Genomic DNA, 6,000 nt, shown 5'->3' with positions numbered 1-6,000 from the left:
GAGTGACAAGGATAAATCAATTTGGAGATGCCTTTAGCTTTAGATAGGATGTTTCTGCCAAAAATAGCAAGGTCCCTGGTGATTTCTTCATCTCCATGATACAGTTAGAAATATCAGTGTCTTCTCTGCTAATTGGGTTTTTTTTTTAGATATTATCAGCCCTATATATTTAACTTTAGGTTCAACTCTAACCAAAGCTATTGAGGAGTCAGAGCTTGTATGAATCGGGAGTAGTTCACATTTTTTGATACTGAAAGATAAACGAGAAGCTTTAGAGAAAATTTAGTTTTCTCGACCACGTATTTCTCTTTAAAAAAAATAGATGTATCATCTGCGAATTGACTTATTTTGAAGTCTTTATTAAAAATTGATATTCCTTGTATGTCGTTAGAAATTTGGATTAATAGTGTTAACAACTGAGTTGCCAATATAAAAAGCTTAGGGAAAACAGGACATAATTGCCGAATTGCACCTTGAATCCATTCCTTGATTCAAGGAAGCTAAAATATTGTTAAGTAATGCGGCTGCTTCACTTAAGCTACAAGCACAGCCGTCCCCAACCCCCAGGTCCAGGTCCTGGGGGTTGGAGTACCGGGTTAGGGGTACCAAAGTTTCGTTTGGTACCCCTAACCCGGTACCAAACGAAACTTGTGATTTGTTTGGTACCGGGTGGCAAGAGTTGAGGCTTGAGTTTGAAATTTATTGTTTTCAGAGTATTTATCGTTTTGTTTTGTTTTGATATCGTTTATATTGTTAACTCGGTTTCCTTGGGTCTTTTCCCGTGTGTTATAATTAAATCTTCTTTTTTTGGAAGCGGTACTAGTTTTATTTTATTGTACTTATCCAAGACAACTTAAAGGCCGGTCCGTGAAATTATTGTCGGCCATAAATGGTACGTGGCGCAAAAAAGGTTGGGGACCGCTGTACTAGCAGGTTGTTGAGTAGACATCCTTGTAGTGTTTTGCAATATACCACTTTTTCCATCAGTTTCCTTGTTAGGAAACAACTTCCTGTTCAGCGGAAATGCCTCTGGTTTCAGTGGAGTGCGTGAGTGCATTTCAGTAGTGTGTGTGAGAGTGTTTCAGTAGTGTGTGTGAGAGCGTTTCAGTAGTGTGTGTGAGAGCGTTTCAGTAGTGTGTGTGAGAGCTAAAGTTTCAGTAGTGTGTGTGAGAGGCAAAATTTTAGTATTGTGTGTGAGAGTGTTTCAGTAGTGTGTGTGAGAGCGTTTCAGTAGTGTGTGTGAGAGCATTTCAGTAGTGTGTGTGAGAGGTAAAATTTCAGTAGTGTGTGTGAGAGCGTTTCAGTAGTGTGTGTGAGAGGTAAAATTTTAGTAGTGTGTGTGAGAGTGTTTCAGTAGTGTGTGTGAGAGCATTTCAGTAGTGTGTGTGAGAGCATTTCAGTAGTGTGCGTGAGAGGTAAAATTTCAGTAGTGTGTGTGAGAGCGTTTCAGTAGTGTGTGTGAGAGCTAAAGTTTCAGTAGTGTGTGTGAGAGCATTTCAGTAGTGTGCGTGAGAGGTAAAATTTCAGTAGTGTGTGTGAGAGCGTTTCAGTAGTGTGTGTGAGAGCTAAAGTTTCAGTAGTGTGTGTGAGAGGTAAAATTTTAGTATTGTGTGTGAGAGTGTTTCAGTAGTGTGTGTGAGAGCGTTTCAGTAGTGTGTGTGAGAGGTAAAATTTCAGTAGTGTGTGTGAGAGCGTTTCAGTAGTGTGTGTGAGAGGTAAAATTTTAGTAGTGTGTGTGAGAGTGTTTCAGTAGTGTGTGTGAGAGCGCATTTCAGTAGTGTGTGTGAGAGGTAAAATTTCAGTAGTGTGTGTGAGAGCGTTTCAGTAGTGTGTGTGAGAGCGTTTCAGTAATAATGTCCCTTACGGCACCTCATAAGTATGCATTGTCAGGGCGATGGCATCCTCTGTGGCTCTGTTTGTCTGATAGGCGAACTGAAGAGGGTCCAGTGTAGTGCCCACTAGCGTAGGGAGGGAGGAGAAGACGTGACCGTTAACCAGCCGCTCAAGGCACTTCATAGTGACTGATGTCAGTGGAATTAGGCAGTAGTCATTCAGACAAGAGATTTTTTTGGGACAGGAATGATAGTGGATGTTTTGAGGGAAGTAGGAACCACCGACTGTCTGAGTGAGAGGTTCAAGATGTTTCTGAACACCCACCATCAAAGCTGTGGTACCTGGACTCAGCTTTGTCTCTGTAGTCCTTTATGGGCTTTTCGATGGCCTTTCAGAGGTTATACCTGGCTGTTTTCTATGCATCAGTATCCCCCAAGTTAAAGGCAGAGGTCTGCACCTTGAGCTTAGTGGGAATGTCCTTATTTAACCACGGTTTCTGACTTGGACATTTGCAGACGATGGTTTTAGTGATGATATTGTCACGCATATTGTCCGATGGAGACCAACCATATGGAGTGTGAGAATAGGTCCCCAGGTGGGGACACAGGCGAGGAGACGGTATTGAGTTTCAAACTGAAAGCGAGCCTTTATTTGGGGCTGAAAACAGTAAGCAAAATAACAAACCATAAACTAAGGCGATGACTTAAACTAAGAACCTAAACTGGTAGAACTAAAGACTATAAACTAGGACCTTGAACTAAGACTAGGACTGAGGACATCTCTGTGCTGGCACATGAAGGTACAGACAAACATGACTAGAGCAAATGACTATGAACATATCCAACACAGATTCTTGCAGGCGAAGTATCGTGATGTGAAGGCTAGGAACAGAAACAGTGGCAGTGACAGTACTGGAGCAATAACAGACAATGCGACGCTGACTGAACGGAAACACACAGACTAAATACACATAAGGGATGATCAAGGGAATTGGAATCACATGGAGAAACAGCTGACAACAATGAACATAATGACACCACAAGGGAACTGTAAAACTAAATAAAATGAGCAAAGCACACCAGACTCTTTCACAGTATAACAGGAACCATAATAGACACAGACATGACATGAACTTAACGAACATGAACCACGTATACATGAAAAATGACATCTTAAAACATAAACCAACAAAATAAACTAAACACAGAAGGTAATGACACAAAGTTACCTAATAAACAGAACTAAACACTAAGCAACTTAGGAGCTTAAGTTAACTAGTGTTAAAAACTCCCAGTTGTTTTAATCTTTGGGCTGAAGGAAGGACAATACTCGGTGTATAATGCTCAATCAACAATCATTTATTTCCATACAATTCAACACATCAGAGCATAGGAAACGTCCGGACGGGAGAGATGCACATGGAGGGTCATAGCATGTCTCAAAATGGTGGTGGTTTTCACAGCCTCTTATAGCTTCTTGTGACCCCCTCCCAGTTGTAAAAGCCTAAATATACACATGTTTTTCTCATTCTTAGCAAGCCTGACTCCTGACCTTGGCTCCCTGTCTTCATGCTCTCAGGCAGGTGGGGGTATGGAATGTCGTCTATCTTCTCCTAACTTAGACACAAGGTCTCCTGCACACAACCTTTCTCTTTATGATTCAGCAGTAAAACATGTCAAGAAAACAGTGTAACACATTCACAGCAGATCAAGGATACAGAGTGGTGCACACTTATCTAATGAACTACGTAATGATTATATTCTTCTAACCCAAACGTATGATGGGAACTTGACTACTCACACAGCACACAGTCTAAACTAAAAGATAATATATGTCCTACAGCTGTTAACATAAATCAGCTACCTTGACTGACTACATGCATAAAGTAACATATGTTTCTACTAATAACCTCACACTAGATAAATCTAACAAAATAATGTCACGTACAAAGAACCTCAAACCTATCCAAATAATAGAAGCCACAAGAACTTAACAGTAAAACATAAGTCAACAATACAGAAAATAAACACAAAAATGCTGGGTCACAGACCCAGCCCGTGACAGATGCCATCTGTGCATTTGCCAATATATACCCTGTGACAGAGCATGTGAGTTTATTGATGTTGCTATCAGATGCATCCTCAAATATCTGCCAGTCACTTGTCTCAAAACAACCTGTAAGACCCTCTCAGTCTCAATGTCCCATTTGTAAATGAGCCCGGAAACTGTTTTTTCCTGTTTAAGCCTTTGTCTGTCTGCAGACAGTATGGAACAATGGTCTGCCTTGCCAAAAGCTGAGTCCAGTAATGAGGTCATACAGTTTGTCCATAGCTGTAGCTTTATCAGCATGTGGGGGGATGTAAACAGCTAAAAGGAGACCTGAACTGAACTCCATCGGGAGGTAAAAAGGTCTAACTTGGATAGTCAGCAGCTCGAGGGTCTGAGAACAGTACTTTTTTAAGATACACACATTACTAGCCCACAAACAGTTAACCATAAACCACACACCTCCTCCCCTTTCATTGCCTGAGTCCTTCGTTTTGTCTCCATAGCACTGCGTGAGTAGACAGGCGACCCCGCCAGCAGAGCTTCCATTATTAAAACCTTCTGTAAAGTCTTAACTGACTGACGAATGTACCAAGTGTATGATTGCGCTGTACGCACAGCAAGAGCAAATAGTAAAAAATAAATATTCAACTTCTTGCTGAGATGTCTTGGAGCTCTTGTCAATGCAGCCATCTTAAAGTGCAACCAGAAGTAAAAAAAAAAAATGTTAAAATACTGAAGAATAAGTGCCTTTTACCATGGTGACTGCAGAGTTTAATATTGGTTTCAGGACACTGAAGATAGCCAAATTAAAAAGTTGTGTGGGTTTGAACTGTTTCTTTCAGATTCTGTGTGTACGTGCTAACTGCAGCTAGCATGTTAGCTTGCTAGCATTGTTAGCAAATTTACAGTGTGTAGCTGTATGAGTTACTGCGTTTACTAATCTGTGCTTATGTTATGAGTCATTTAAAGCTGAAGTGACGTTGAAATGAGTTTAATAGAGTTTATTAAGTGTACTGGGAGATATTTGTGTATTTACTAAATTCAATTCAAGTTTATTGACACATACAGATAACAATAACTCACTCTGAGCATTGCCAAACCTCTCCGTTAATCCACGACATCTGGTTGGGGTGAGTTCCTACATTAGCCCGTGATATGACATCATTAATGCATTTGTGGATAAAGTCTGTTAAGTACCCACAGGACTTTAGACTAACTATTTGCCATGGCTGCACTGGTGCGCCTAACTTTTTTCTTAAGTGCACCAGGACAAAAGTTAGGTGGACCCAAATTTTCCAACAGCATTGCTTAACACTTCAGCTTTACATGTTCACTTTTTAAAATAAATTACTGTCCATACAGACAATATTGATTTGTAAATGATTAACTAACAATATTGTCAACACAAAGTTCTTTATTTCCGAGCGCATTTCTACAAGGAACTAGAGCTGGGCGATATAAGATTTTTTCATTTCACGATATGTTTTTTTCATTTCAGGCAATAACAATATATCTCACAATATAAGCCAAATAACTATATTTGTAAGATTTAAATGTGCCGTTGCTCACAAGTAAAATGTGAAATAATCAGCAGCTTGTCTTGATTTAAATATTTATTTTCCATAATAAGTTTAACAGGGTAGATGTACTTAAAGAAAAAAAAAAGACTTTTTCAGATAAATAAAGGCAAATATTGCAAACTACACAAAACACAGCCGCTAAAGCGTTTAAGTTTCAAAATGGAACAAACAAAACAGACTACTAAATTGTCAATTCCAATTAGAAACAAAATATTAATTCTAAAAATAAATCTTAGTTTGTTTTACAGAAGAACAGACAAAATTGACTGACTTTTGTCAATATCAAATAAACTGAGAACTAAAAGGAAATTCTCAATCTCTCCTTGTTGTAAAGCTTAGCTTTTCAAACAGTTTTAACAGTTACTTTAGTCTGACAAAAGCCGAATGACGAATTAGCGCTTTCAGTCACAGATTGAGCATGTACCGGTTTATTGTATTTCCAGACTTGCTTTCGGCACAATTTACAGTGCGCGCTACTCTGTTTTTTGTCAGACTTGAAATAGCCGAAATACCTTCACACTACGGAACTTCTATGGCC

The sequence above is a fragment of the Pelmatolapia mariae genome, linkage group LG3_W (genome assembly GCF_036321145.2).
Source record: "Pelmatolapia mariae isolate MD_Pm_ZW linkage group LG3_W, Pm_UMD_F_2, whole genome shotgun sequence".
NCBI classification, from domain to species: Eukaryota; Metazoa; Chordata; class Actinopteri; order Cichliformes; family Cichlidae; genus Pelmatolapia; species Pelmatolapia mariae.
This window is presented reverse-complemented; position numbering follows the sequence as displayed.